Source organism: Glycine soja, chromosome 12 (assembly GCF_004193775.1).
Source record: "Glycine soja cultivar W05 chromosome 12, ASM419377v2, whole genome shotgun sequence".
NCBI lineage: Eukaryota > Viridiplantae > Streptophyta > Magnoliopsida > Fabales > Fabaceae > Glycine > Glycine soja.
The window spans coordinates 20,249,041-20,263,359 of NC_041013.1; the positions used below are offsets into that span (position 1 = coordinate 20,249,041).

Here is a 14,319-nt window from a genome sequence, read left to right on the forward strand (position 1 = left end):
TGACACCAAGGCCTTTGAAATTGAATCAAACAAGTGTTGAACGTTGAAATTGAATCAAACAAGTGTTGAACGTTGAAAATGAATCAAACAAGTGCTGAACGTTGAAATTGCAGAGATAGATACCTGGCAAAAAATGTGAAAAGCAATGAGGAAGAGAGAGGCCCTTGCAAAGAAAGATACCAAACAATTGTGAACCCTAGTAGAGGATAAGAGTGATCTATATGAATAAAGTCATTTTTCCTTAGTAAGGAACAAAATTCAATTTGCTGCATCAGGAATTGTAGCAAGTGATAAAGAATTAGGGCGAGTTACGTACGTTATGTGAAAGGCTAACGCAGAATCGGAACAGTGAGCAAACACGGCGATAGAGTGAGTGGTCGGAGAGAGAGGAAGGGACTGTGACAAAAGATGGAGGTGGCGGCGAGCAGAGAACAAGAGGTGCGAGACTGTGATAAAAGGGTAGCGAGTCTGGTTCAGGGTTTTGAAATTCTGATTTCAACTTTCAAATTAAAAAATAGTTTTACTAAGAAAAATACCTTTTCAAAAAACAAAATAATAATATACAATATGTATGCAATACAATGAATTTCGGTGATAATTCAGATTGCGGGGATAGGTACTCTTTAAAATTTTGAACAATTATTATCTTTAAAATTAATATATTTTATCTTTAAAATTAAAATTAATATATTTTATCTTTATAATTAATATAATTTAAAATTAATATATTTCGGTGATAATTCAGATTTCGGGGATAGGTACCTCAAACATAATTTAAAATTAATATATTTTATCTTTAAAATTTTGAACAATTATTAACTAAAAATTTTGAGATTGAGTATTTACTAAAAAAAAACAAGAGACTAGTATTCAAATTCAAATAGTCTTAAAGAGTTTTACCTACACCAACAATCGTAGGTATAAGACTTTTGAGGTTATACCTACACCAACAATCGTAGGTAGTAATTCTTTTGAGTTTTACCTACACTAATCAACCATAGGCACAAGTTTTTTGGAGTTTTACCTACACAACATAGTTGTAGGTAGAAGTATTTTTAGTTTTAATGAATTTGCCTACACCAAATAATGGTTGGTACAAGTGGTTGAGTTTTACCTACATTAGTCAGTTGTAGGTAAAAGTATTTTTGAGATTTACCTACACTAGTTTATGTCTGTAGCAAAAAAGTGTCCGTAGGCATAGATTATTTTTCTTGTAGTGTGGTAATGCTTGTTTCTCACGTTCTCACTCACTCACGAGAAGCTGGGGCTCATTATTGGTTTTGATGGTGTTGGTACATTATGCTTATAGATGCTTATTTCTTTGTTTGATTTCAATTTGATGGTGTTGGTAATGCTTGTTTCTCGTGTTCTCACTCTCTCATGAAAGGTCACTCACTCATGAGAAGCTAGAGCTCTATGGTAGTTGGTAATGCTTGTTTGGTTTTGATGGTGTTGGTAATGCTTCTTTATTGTCAGGCTCATTCTTAGTTTTGCTTTGTAATTCTTGGTAATGCTTGTTTATATTGTAAATGGACATTTTTGGTTTTGTTTAGTAATGCTTGGTAATGCTTGTTTATATTGTAAGTGGACATTCTTGGTTTTGCTTGGTTTCTATTTGTGTGTGCTTGTTAATGAGACTTTGTATTGGTGTGAGAATTCTAACATAGCCTTAGGCCCCCAAAATAGGAATATCATTGGTATCATATTGTTGGTTGTAAAGATTTGATTTATTGGTATCATATAGTTATGTCAAATGTATCATGCATATTAATGTCATCTTTATATTGTAAATGGAGTTTAGAAATGATGGATGAACATCTACAGAACGGGAAGGAAATGGCTAACACAATGATGAAGATTAACAAAAAATTAGAGAAAATGTTCAACAATGTTCATGTTTTGTTCAGGTTAGAAATTATTTCAAGACTATTCTAAAATATACATGACTTTATATATAACACTTTTTCTTATATTAATTTGCTTGTTAAATGTAGCCTTACGATAAAGTGAGTAGGTCATTTGCTGTAAGATGGAAGGATGAACCTACTTGGCATCTGCTACACTCTAGTGACAGCATGCACTCTGTCACATATAACCAAGATCTAGTGAGCCCAACTCTACTTGCTGGATGGACAAAACTTAGACAGCTATATGGGCTCACTGAAAATCATCAGGTCACCTTGACCCAGTATGGATAGAGTATTTTCCTCCTCACTATTTTTAAAAGTAGCTCTGAACCAAAAGCTTACCTTAAATGACACTCCTTGTACCACCAAGCTCCTAACCTAATCACTTTTAAAGTCTTCCTGATTAAGGACAAGGTGACTTGCAACAATTTGGTAAGTAATTAAACACTCCTCTGTATGTCAAAATTTTAAAATCATATATTTATCTAATATGAATTTTATATTTTATATTAACTTCATGATGTGCCGAGTACCATGTACTCATTTATGAAAGCAGTAGGATTCACTCATCCGAACTTGGAAGGGACTATGGACTGTAGGATAGTTTATAATCATCATAGGAAGACTATAAAAATTGGAAATGGATGAAGGAGTTTTGCACAAACACATAATTTGTAATTAAAGTAAATTACTACTCTAATATATTATCAATTTGTAATTTTTTGTTTATAAGTTATTTTGTTTAGAAATATTTATAACTACTCTTGGTGCATGATATATTGATATACTTTATTTATAACTTTTGTTACATGGCTAATTTTATGTGTTTTTTTACAACTTTGAATGATAAATTGTTATATAAATTAATTACAGGTTGCTAATTTAAAAAACAAATACGATATTTAAAAATAAACCATAAAACAACATTAGGATTTAGAAATACCGCGATTTTTCTAAAAATTGATGTTGTTTACAGACAACATCGGTTAATAACTGATATTAAAAGTCCCTAATAATTGATATAAAAATCTTATTTTCTAGTAGTGACATTTTAGATTTGTTATTCTTTTTCTTTTATCTTGGAACATGGACAAAAACTAATATGTTTGTGTGTCTATGAGTTGAGGAGAATGCAATTAGCGTTTAACTTTTTTGCTCTGTCAAATAACTTTTTAGATTTACCTTGGAACATGTATTTTTCTTTGATTAATGCAGGATTTCAACGTGTTTCCAAACATATCCATAGAGTTGTTTTAGATTGACAAGTGATTTTGAGTTTAAATTTTGAATACATGATTATATTAAATGCTCAAATACAATGATCCTACCTATATGATTTAAACATTTGTCTCCTTCAAAGAATATTTAAAGTTTATACTAAAAACAATTATCACTTTTTTTTCTTTGTTTGTTTTGTCTATCTGTATATTTTTTATTTTCCTTCCACTGAATCCAGCCTACAATAAGGTGGAAGTTTATCATTGTTGTTTACCTAACCCGATCAACTAACCTTCTAGTTTGACTAGTCTTAAGAATAAAATAAATTCAGTCAACAAGCCATTTATTGTCAACAGAAATCATGTTCAGTTTCTTTCTACTTAAAGCAAATCGAGAGGGAGAGTGCTCTTAAAGTTCACCACGAAAAGTTACAAGCTGGGAGAAAGAATAGATGCTTAAAATGAAAGGAAAAAGTTAATGGCCATCATAGCCCAAAAGTTTGATTTGGTCATTTTGGTGTGCCCACGGAAGAGGTAATGTACATCTACTGACAATTATTAAAATTTCGTTATCATTTCCCTCCCAGTATTAGCTTACCAAAATGCACTAAAAAATTTTAAGTTTTGTGTTTCAAACGAAATATCATCCTGTACTATGTTTTACTCTGTTTTGTTATTGATTTGTTTGGCTTCCTACTACATCTTATTTCAAAGTGATAAGAAAGGTTTCAGAATGAGTTTGGGGTTTAGCCCGTTCATCTCAGCTTTTTTTGCTTTCCCCCTTCAGAATCAGGTTTGGATTATTAAAATTTAAATAATTCTTTCTGAAGTCTCATGCTGAAAAAAATGACTATTTTTCATAACGAGAGGAATTAGATATACACTTTAAATACAAGTTAATTTGATCCTAGTTATTGTTAATTACCTCCCTTAATTAGGAAACACAAACTAACTTTTACTAAATAAAAAATGCTATAACGGATAAAGAAAATTTTTATGGGTTAAAATAAGAACTAATATTTGTAGGCACTAAAATATTTACGTGAAACTTGTATTTTAGCAAATTTCTTTTCTCTTTAAACAATATTTTAAATAAAAATAGGATTATTTTCAGTTTTCATTATAATTTATTAATTAGAATGCATTGTTGGTACGAAGACTTATATTATAAATTTATTGACTTTCATATAGTAGCTAATCTAAATGTAATAGTAGAGATTTTTTTTTTAATTTGTTAACCGTGACCAAATTTTTATAATTATAGTACATGAAGAAACTTTTTTTTACTAACCTCAATTAATTCTCTTAATTATTCGATCAGAGAATAATGACAAATGGTGATTGAATTGCTAATCACTAAAAGCAAAGTGACATATATCTACCAACAAAAATTATCACTAAAAGTCTAAAATTTGTAAGTAGATGTAAATGACTTTGACCTACCAAAGTTTTTGGTGTCAACTTTAGGGGAGCATATAGGAACGGTTAATAGTTTGTCACAATAGGCTTTTGTTGAAAAATTACGTAAATTTCTTATAATCAGATTTGTGAGAAATAAAATAAATGCGGACTAATAACACACAAAATTGATAACGAAGTTTAACTAATTATGCCTACGTCTCCGGGCTATTCCAAACCTTTTATTGAAAAGGGAAAAATAAAATAGTGTTTACAAGCACTCAACCCACAACCCATTACACCCAGAAAATAAAAACAATGTTTTCTCTTATTAAAGCTTTTCTCTCAATAAATCCTTTCTCTCTATTACTCTATCTGTTGGAACAATTTACAAAGAAACTAATAGGTGTTATTTATATGGGAAGTAAGAACTTATCTTTCGAACATATCTTTTTCTATTATTTTGCTAACTATTTCTTAATTGGTTTTCCTACTTTTTCTCTCTAAAGAAACAATATCATTCACTTAATTTTTGGGTGGGTTGTACGATCACCTCCAATAATCTCCCACTTGAAGATTAATTTCAATTTGTGTTCAAACCTCAATCAATACAACCACCTTATCTAGTTTGTTATTCTAATATGCCAACTAAAGTTAAGCACAACTTCAACCTGTCAATGGTTACTACTTTTGTCAACATGTTTGCTAGGTTCTTACTAGGATCTTTCTAATTTTTAGCACCTAATCGTCGAGCAAAGATATGATGAAGTGATAACAGAAATGAATGTGCTTAGTTCTAGAATGAAATGTTGAATTCTTTGTTAGATGTATCACACTCGCTATGCAAAACACACTTCTCCTAGATGAATCCCAGCTCTATTAACAGTCTAACTCTTTAATGGCTTTTGTTACTATAACTTACCCAGCCTCTATAGTGGTTAAAGCAACAATCTTTTGTATTTGCGACATCCAACTAGCAACTATATATAGTACCAACAATGAAAATGTAACCAGTGGTACTTCATCTCCGAAGTCTACATCTACGTAGTCTTGTACTTTTAATTCTCCTTTACCAAAGTACAAACACTTTTGCGGTACCTCGTAGATACCTTAAAATCCACATAACTACTTTCCAATGAGTTTTTACCTGGATTTTACATAAACCTACTTACAACTCCCACTGCATGGCTCTTATCTAGCCTTGTACAAACCATCGCATACAAAAAACTTCCAAGGGCTGAAGTATACATAACCTTAGCCATGAACTCTCTTTCTCTATCTGATGTGATTGATCCTTGAATAGGCGACAATAACTAATTAACCAAAGGTGTCCTAACTAGCCTGGCATTTCCCATGTTAAATTTTTTCAAAACATGGTTGATGTACTTTGCCTAAGATAACTACAAAATCCTTTTAGCTTATCTTTAGAGATTTGCATTTCAAGGATCTATTTTGTTGGAGCCAAGTTCTTCATTTCAAATTCTTTTGACAATTATTGCTTCAAACTTTCTATCTCGTCCATATCTAGACTTGGTACGAACATATCATCAACATAAAGTAACAAAATGATATAAATTGATTTAAATCTTTTGAAGAAGCAATAGTGATCAACATTGCACTTCTTGAAACCTTCCTTGTGCATGAAACCATCAAACATCCTTTACCAATGTCTTGGAGCTTGTTTCAAACTATACAATCTTTTATTCAATTTGAACACCATATTCCTTTTCCCTTATTTTGAGAAACCTTCAAGTTGGTGCCTGTAAATCTCTTCATCTAAGTCTCTATGAAGACATCTAGTTTACCCATCCAATTGCTCAAGGTAGTGTTCTTCACTAGCAAAAATTGATGCAATCCTCCCAAGGAGGGGACCCATCACCAGAGCCATTGCTAGGGGACTCCAAGAAGACTAGGCCAGAGATGCAGGAGAAGGCTCTAGGGTTCTCATGAGCCTTAGGATAGATTTTGGACCCATGGGTTAAGGATGAGTCCACTTATATTTGAACATATTAAATTAGGGTTTCATTATTTTTGGGTCTTGTATTTTGGGCTACATAATGTAGGAAGAGTACCCTAGTAATGTAGGATTTTTCAGCCCTTATATTTTAGGGCACCTAGACTAGTTTTTGTATTGGGGGTAGTTTTGTAATTTCATATGCATGAAGTGCATTGTTTGATATGTGTGTTGGGAGAGAAATTTAATTGAATTGGTAGAAGCCCAATTCAATTAAATTTCGGACCAGCCTAAAGGGGAGGTGAGCATTTGCTTGCTACGCCTCATTGCCACATCATATAGTCATACTTTGTGCATGTTCTTCATGCTTTACATGCCTCATGACACCTAAGCACACTTAGTGGAGAATCTTGGACTTGATCTTGGATTAGTAGGCTGAACCATAGCTGAAATTCACTAATCATAATTAGTGATATTTTGGCTCCACAAATTTAAATTCAAATTCAAGTGATATTTGAATAGAAATTCAAATTTCCCTCCAATTTTGTGTGACACTTAGGCTATAAATAGAGGACTTGTGTGTGCATTTTTTCAACTTTGATCATTTGAGAAATTAGACTTCAAAGTTCAGACCTCATTTGAGGCATAAAATTCATGCCCCCCTCTCTCCCTCTCCCTCCACTCATCTTCTCCTACCTTCAAGCTCTTATCCATTGCCTTCTATGGTGGTGAGCTTGTTCTTGACTCATCTTCTCCTTGAAGTGGAGTCTCCAATCACCTTTCCTCCTTCTCCATTCTGCTGTCATTGATCTTTAAGAAGCAAAGGACTCCATTGATCAAGAAGATTCAAGGCCTACAAGCTCTAGATGAAGCTACATCAACAATGCTTATGATGGACCTAATAGTATTTAGCTTCACAACTGGAGTAAGGATTTCAGGGTAGTCAACTCCTTCATTTATTGAAATCCTTTGACAACTAGTCAAACTTTGTATCTTTTGAAGCTATCATATGCTCCTCCTTTATTTACTTCATAAACCAATTTGTTGTGAAGTGCTTTCTTTCCCATGGGTAACATAGATAGTTCCCATTTTTTATTATAGAACAAAGACTTCATCTCATCTTTCATGGCAAGCTAGCTCTTATTTGTTGGCGTGTACTATTTGACATGCTTCCTCATAGTTTCCAAGCTCCTTTCATCAGCCAACAATATATAATTTGGCTATTTCTTGTTAGGTACATAAAGAACATATTAACGCTTTGTGTCCTCCTAAGGTGGAGTTCACATTTGCCTCTGCCTTCACCTCTTGATTTGTTGATGCAATCTTGCATTGATTTTTGTAATGCTCAGTCTTTCCACAGTTCCAATAGTCAATAGTGTTTGAGTTATGGGAACTTCAATGATTCCTGGATTTGGACCTTCTATATTTTGATTTTCCACTTCCATATCCTTTGGTTGAATTTCCTCCTCTCAACTCTATGTAAAACTAAAGAGGTTGACGATTCACCCGACTCTCTTCCATATCCTTTGCTTTCTGGTTTATTTCTTGAGAGAGGTTAATACATTTTCTTTTGATACAAATAATCTTCGATTTGCCTATTCCAAAAGCTGAAGTCCACACCATTGAACTTCTTAATTTTCACCTTTCCTTCTTTTGCAGCCATTACTCCTACTCAAATTTGACTCCCTCTGGATCATTTGTAATAACAAACAAAAATAAAAACCAAGCGCCAATACCAATTGTTTAGAAATTATGCAAATTTCCTATAATCTTATTTGTGAGAAATATAAATGCAGAATAATAACACATAAAATTGATAATGGAGTTTAGCTAATTATGCCTACGACTCCAAACTGCCAAAGACCTTTTATTGAAAAGGAAAAATAAAATAGTGTTTGCAAGCACTCAACCCATAATCCAATTACACTTAGAAAATAAAAATAACATTTTATCTTACTAAAGATTTTCCCTCACTAAATCCTTTCTCTCTCTCTCTCTCTCTTTTCCTGTTAGAATAATTTACAAAGAATCTAATGCATGTTATTAATATGGAAAGGAAGAAGTTATTCTTATCACATTGATTTTCCTATTATTTTCCTAACTATTTCTTAATTGGTTTTCATATTTTTTTTTCTCTCAATGAAAAAACAATATCATTCACTCAATTTTTAGGTGGGGTTGTACAGTCATTATAGGTGGCACTTATAATTTCAAATGTGTAGTAAAATGTATTAACTTCTACCTACAACCTTTGACTGTAGGTAAAAGTCATTTACTTTGTACTTACAACCAACTATAGGTAAAAATCATATATTAAAAAAAATAGTCCCTAACTACGTTCTTTGTTCATTATAAATTGTTAATGTGGATATATTTTATTTTTTCTTTAAAAAATGTAATATAATTGAAAGAAGGATTATTGAAACTTGAAATAGAAGTACTTGAAAAACACTAGATTGGGGGGGGGGGGGGTGAATAGTGTGATGGATAAAAACTTAGTCTTTCGACAACTTAGAAAGATTTTCTCAAATAAATATCAATGGATGATGGAGTTCAAAATCACTTTGAGTTTTGAAAACTAGTTTACAAGACTTGGACACGATAGTGTAGAAGTAAACTATAGCAAATAATTAGTAAAGAAAACACAGAGGTTTTATACTGATTCATCCCAACTCTTGGGCTATGCCTGATTCTCCTTCAAAACTTGAAGGGTTCCACTAATCAATTCTTTGATTACAACCAAGTATTCCTTATGCCACTTCTAGCTACAATGAGTACTCTCTAGGCCCCTCTTGACACTACCCTTAATCCCCCCTGAGATTAAGACCCAAGTATTCTTTGTCACTAAGTCACTCCTGGCTTTCACAAACAATAGATGTTTGAAAGAAAATGTACCCTTATCACTCAAAAAGTGTTTACGCTAAGCTCGAATACAATGAAACTTGCTAACTTAGCAGAGCTAAGACTCACTCAATTCGCTCAAGTTTCTTTCGTCCAATAAAACTAATAGTGTCACAACACTTTGTTCATTTTGACTTAGATTATTCTCTTATGATTCGATAACCTTAACACGAAAAACTTCAAACTTTATAAAGATTTCAGAGCTTTGATCCACTAAGAGATCCCAGCTAGCTATTGTCTAATAGCTTGGGCACTTTACACGAGGTAACTATCATGTAGAGAGAGAGTGGGGACCATAAACACTTTCTACATCATATCTTCAGAGAAGTACAATTTTTCAGTGTTGCCTAGTGCTCAGAGCTGACTTTTAGCATACAAACCAAATATAGTGTGAACAACATAAGACAAAAGGAATTAAGAATATCAAGACAAGACAATTTAAATCTTCCCTTTTATGCATTGTGGCATGAATTGCATATTGAACCTTTGGACATTACTTTTTGGTGATTGCTTTTAGTAATTGAGGAGTGAGTAGTTGTTCTATTGCCTTTGTACCATGAGCTAACTTCTAATGCACTTGTCTTCTTAGGACTAGATATTGAGGTACTATTGTTCAATGGCTAATACTTTGGCTATCATCTAGAACCTTTATGTTCATTCTTTTTGCTTGTATCTCATAGAGATAGATCAACCTATAGCTTAAGCACGAAAGGTTGACACATAAAATTTATACTTTGTTAGCATTAAAACCTTAGGGATTTAGTTGTTTGGTATAATCCAATATGATATGGATGTAGCCAGACATAATAATCTCCCTCATTTTGATGATGACAATTAGTATAAATTTTGATATCAAGTAAAAAATAAAGAGGTTAAAGAGGTTAAAGTCAAGGTACCAAAAGTGTTTAGAGTGCACTGTCACATGCCATTTACTCTCTATTGGTGTATCTGAAGAATATAACTTTGATATACACTAAACTTGTTAAGCATAAGAACATAAAGAGATCTTTCAAAGACATAATCAGAGTAAATATTACATGATCAGAGCAAATATGTTATCATAATGAATGAGCAGATTATGTGGGGATAAATGTGACTCTCATTGAGTTTAATACTTTATGCATGTACCAGAGAATACATATTAATCAGAGCATGAAAAACATATGTGTAGGGAAATTAAAAACATGAAAACACACATACGTGACCACCAGAACACTTGTTTTATTGAAAATATAGATAAGTACAAGTGTTTTACAAATAAAAAATCCTATTCTACTTTCTCCCCCTTTATCATTATCAAAAGATGCAGGTTTGAAGAGAAAAAGAAAATGACTTTGAACATCATAGTCAACCTTTAGTGGACAAAGGTTGAGGAATAGTTGATGGTGACTTTAGTGCGAAGGTGGAGGCGAAAACACGGGATTAGCATTGATGGATGCAGGAGCTACAAGAGGAGGTTGCACAACAATGGTGGGTCGTGGCGGATGTGGTTGGACAAATGGAGGCAGCCTTTGTGGATCAACATATTGGTTTCTATGCATTCAATAAGGAACCTTATTTCCATAGTTTCTTCAGACACACCAGTTGGAGCAAAGGTGGTCAAAGAAGTTATCTTGCGAGGAGTACTGGATGTGAATGAAGATTGTTGAAAAACTCTTCAAATTTGAGCTTCTCCTACTGTTGTTTGGCTTCAAGCCTCTTTCTACATCTCCATCAATTGACAATTGAGTTTTTCTTGTTTCCTCTGAAGTTCAACTGCCATTCCTTGATTGAGAACCCAAGGGTTCTGATTAGGAAAGAATGAATGCCCTTTAACTGAAGGAAACCTTGCCAAGCAGTTACAATTGCTCTTCTCATTATAGCTTCGGAATACTTGTGCAAGTTAAAGACAAGCCAAGAGAAAAGATGAGGAGTATCATGGATGGGGAGTTGATAGAACTCATTATCTATTTGTTTCCATAGGAAGCACATTTATCAATCATTGAATATGTAAATCTTGGTTGGATGCAAGATCTGCACCATGCGCATATGATTGGAGTTATCTTCCTTGTCATATTTTGAGGTGGATACAAGATGAGAGTTTTCAAACATGTCTTTAAAATAAAAGAGAAAGGCATCACTTTTATCAAACTCAGCATCTGGTTTCAAAGCAACAATCTTCATAGTAATATCCCTTGTGAAGTACTTGTTCCAATCACAAGGAACAGGACGAAACGCAACAATGTCCTTTGGGCTTGGATGAGGCATTGGCTTTGTGTGAGGAGGGACCTTGCCTCTTTTCTTACTTAGGTCTGATGGTGGCAACCTTGGAGCAACGGGATCAGACATGAACTTTATGGTAGTGGTGGGTTTGATGTGAATGTCAAAAGGATAGCTTGGCTAATGATCAGTCAACTTGCATTGTGTCATAATCATCCCAACATTATATATGTCATCCTTAGTCAAAGGAAGCGCTTGATGGCCATAGATTAAAGGAACAAACTTGGATAGGGGAGTGAATAGTTGAATGTGCTTTGGATGCAGAAAAAGTGCCAGGAAATCATCAGAGGATGGATTGATCTGTTGGGCATCTATCTTGCGAAACCATCCAATGATATCCTTATCATAGGGTACTTTTTCTTTGCAAGCCACCAATGAAATCTTTTAGACATTCTTGCATTGAGCCACGATAGATGAAGGGTTGGATACCTTAAGGCGAAGTCGCTTCCATGTTGGTGGATCCAACTCAATTGAAGTAGAAGCAGCTTGATAATCAAGATGGGTGGCTGGAAGACATGTAACCTCTTCTTCTTCAATATCTAATGGAAACTGCATCCAATCCACTAGAGGTTGGAATTCCATGTCTAGTCTTTGTTGACTATTGTATGTATTCTAAAAAAGAAAGGCCACTGGAAAAAGCAGCTTGGCAATGTCTTCACCAATAAGGTTGTTGCGAGTGGTCCTTGATGGTGGAAGCGATCAAGGTGTATTGGAGATGGAGGTGCTTCATTCTGAACTTTGTCATCCTTATTGGTAGTGGACTCAGTTCTTTTCTTTTTCCTAATATTGATAGTCTTAGTCCTTTGTAAACTCTGTTCAAACTGGTGAATAGTTGAAGTAAATTCATGTATCGGTGGAATCTCAGATGGTGGAGGATTATTGGTAGCATCAGCAACAATGGAGGATTGCTCACTCTCTGAATGCTTAGGCCTTTGGGCTCCTATCTTCTCTCGCTTGCTAGTATGAGGTTAAGTAGGAGGAGGAACCTGTTGTGTTTGTTTCACCTTCTTCACTTGAGGCAATGAGATTTCATCTGAAGGTGGTGCAGATTTATGTTTCTTGAAGACCAAAGCCTGATCATCGTCACTATTAGTCTCACTGAGTGCCCTTAGGCATTTAATAGTGGACAATGGCTTTTGCTTCTTAGGTGTTGGCCATTTGGACAATGAGCCATGGCACCTGCTACCTTTGGAGCAATGAGAATGAGATGTGGACGTTATTGAGTAGTTGTAGCCTTGGACGAAAGAGCATCTATCTTCTTCTTGGTTCTTTGCTCAGCTTGAGAAATGGCTTCAGTAGTGTCCACTCCTTCTTCTTCTTCTTTAGTAGCTTTCTCCCAAACTATGTCCAGCTGGTCATCTCTCCCAATGTTATGTCCAAAATTTTGATGAATTTCATAGAGTACGGAATCATCCACCTAGGGAGTTTGTCACAATGAGCCATCATCTACTACCCTCATCTACGAGATGTTCTCTTGGCCGAAGGTTTTATGCTTTGGTAGAAACACCCTGTCTAGGTAGATATTGTCTTGTACATGAGCTTCAAATACCTTAGTGAGGACAACACTATGGTAGATGTCTTTCCCAATGCTCTTGTCCTACATCACTCCACTTGCAAAGTAATTGAAGAGAATCTGGGACAAGTCAAAGGGAGTGTCCTCTATAAGATGGTACAAAATAAACTTATGGGCATTGAACGAGAAATACTTTGAGCTCTATTTGTGAATAATTTCCTTGTTGACGATCTACCGAAAGATTTTGAACTTGCTCAATAGGAATTCGTATTGCCTTGGGGTCTTAGCCCAATTGGGTCCTCATAAGGAGTGCCCAATGTGGTCTTCTAGTTCATTTCCCAGTTGTTCATGAACTTTGTGCCTTGATGCTTACAGCCAATGGCTTAAGCAATGGTCTCAATAGATAGCTTTACTTGCATGCCAAGTACTCTTCCAGTAAAGTAGCCTCCAATGAATTCATTTTTGTACACCTTGGTAGTCTTCCAAAAGTGGGGGATGAGTTTAGGAGCCACCACCGTGGGGTCTTTGAAGAAGTGATGGATGCCACATAGCATGAAGTGGGCTTTGATCAAGTAGCCATCATTCTCCAAAGATTCAATGTCAAAGAAGTGTTCGACATGAACTTTGGGTTCCTTGTCCTTCATTGTGACTTCCACAACAAGGATAGTCATGGGTGCATGTCTTGTGATACGAACAAGGGATATGTTCTCGGAGGAAGCAGATGAAGGGTTTTTTTTTAAGTTAGGTATGGCTTGAACAACTTGTGGTTCATTTTGTTTCTTAGCAATTGTTAGGATTTCTGGAAATTTCTAAGTTTTTGAGAGAAAGACAAGGTGCAGAGACGTTTTTGAGAGAGAAAATGTAAAAAGTTTATAGAAGTTTTATGGTGAAAGGTCGTAATGATGGGTGATGGTGACGATTAAGTGTTTAGGTGAAGAGAGAGAAAGAAAATATAGGGTGAAGTTGAAAATAAATGGGCCTTTTCAAAAAGGATCCAACCCGCTTTAGGTGACTCAACACAAGTGCACTCAAAATGCTAAGTTTCACTAAACTTGCATCCAGGATCACAATCCATATATTGGACCCATGTGTGTAGTGCACAAGTACTGACTAAGCTCATTGAATGATAGGTCTTTTGGATGCTTAGTGATGTGTTAAGGCTTCACACAT

General features: G+C 34.5%; 1 protein-coding gene across 1 annotated transcript in view; it reads left to right on the forward strand.

Annotated features, from left to right (window-relative positions):
- Positions 1-3,448: 3,448 nt before the first annotated feature.
- Positions 3,449-14,319, forward strand: part of LOC114378437 (G-type lectin S-receptor-like serine/threonine-protein kinase At4g27290) — a 64,406-nt gene continuing 53,535 nt past the window's right edge. The window contains exons 1-2 of the mRNA XM_028337029.1: positions 3,449-3,658; positions 3,839-3,917. The gene's annotated coding sequence lies outside the window, so the exon portion shown is untranslated. The remainder of the gene's footprint in view (positions 3,659-3,838; positions 3,918-14,319) is intronic.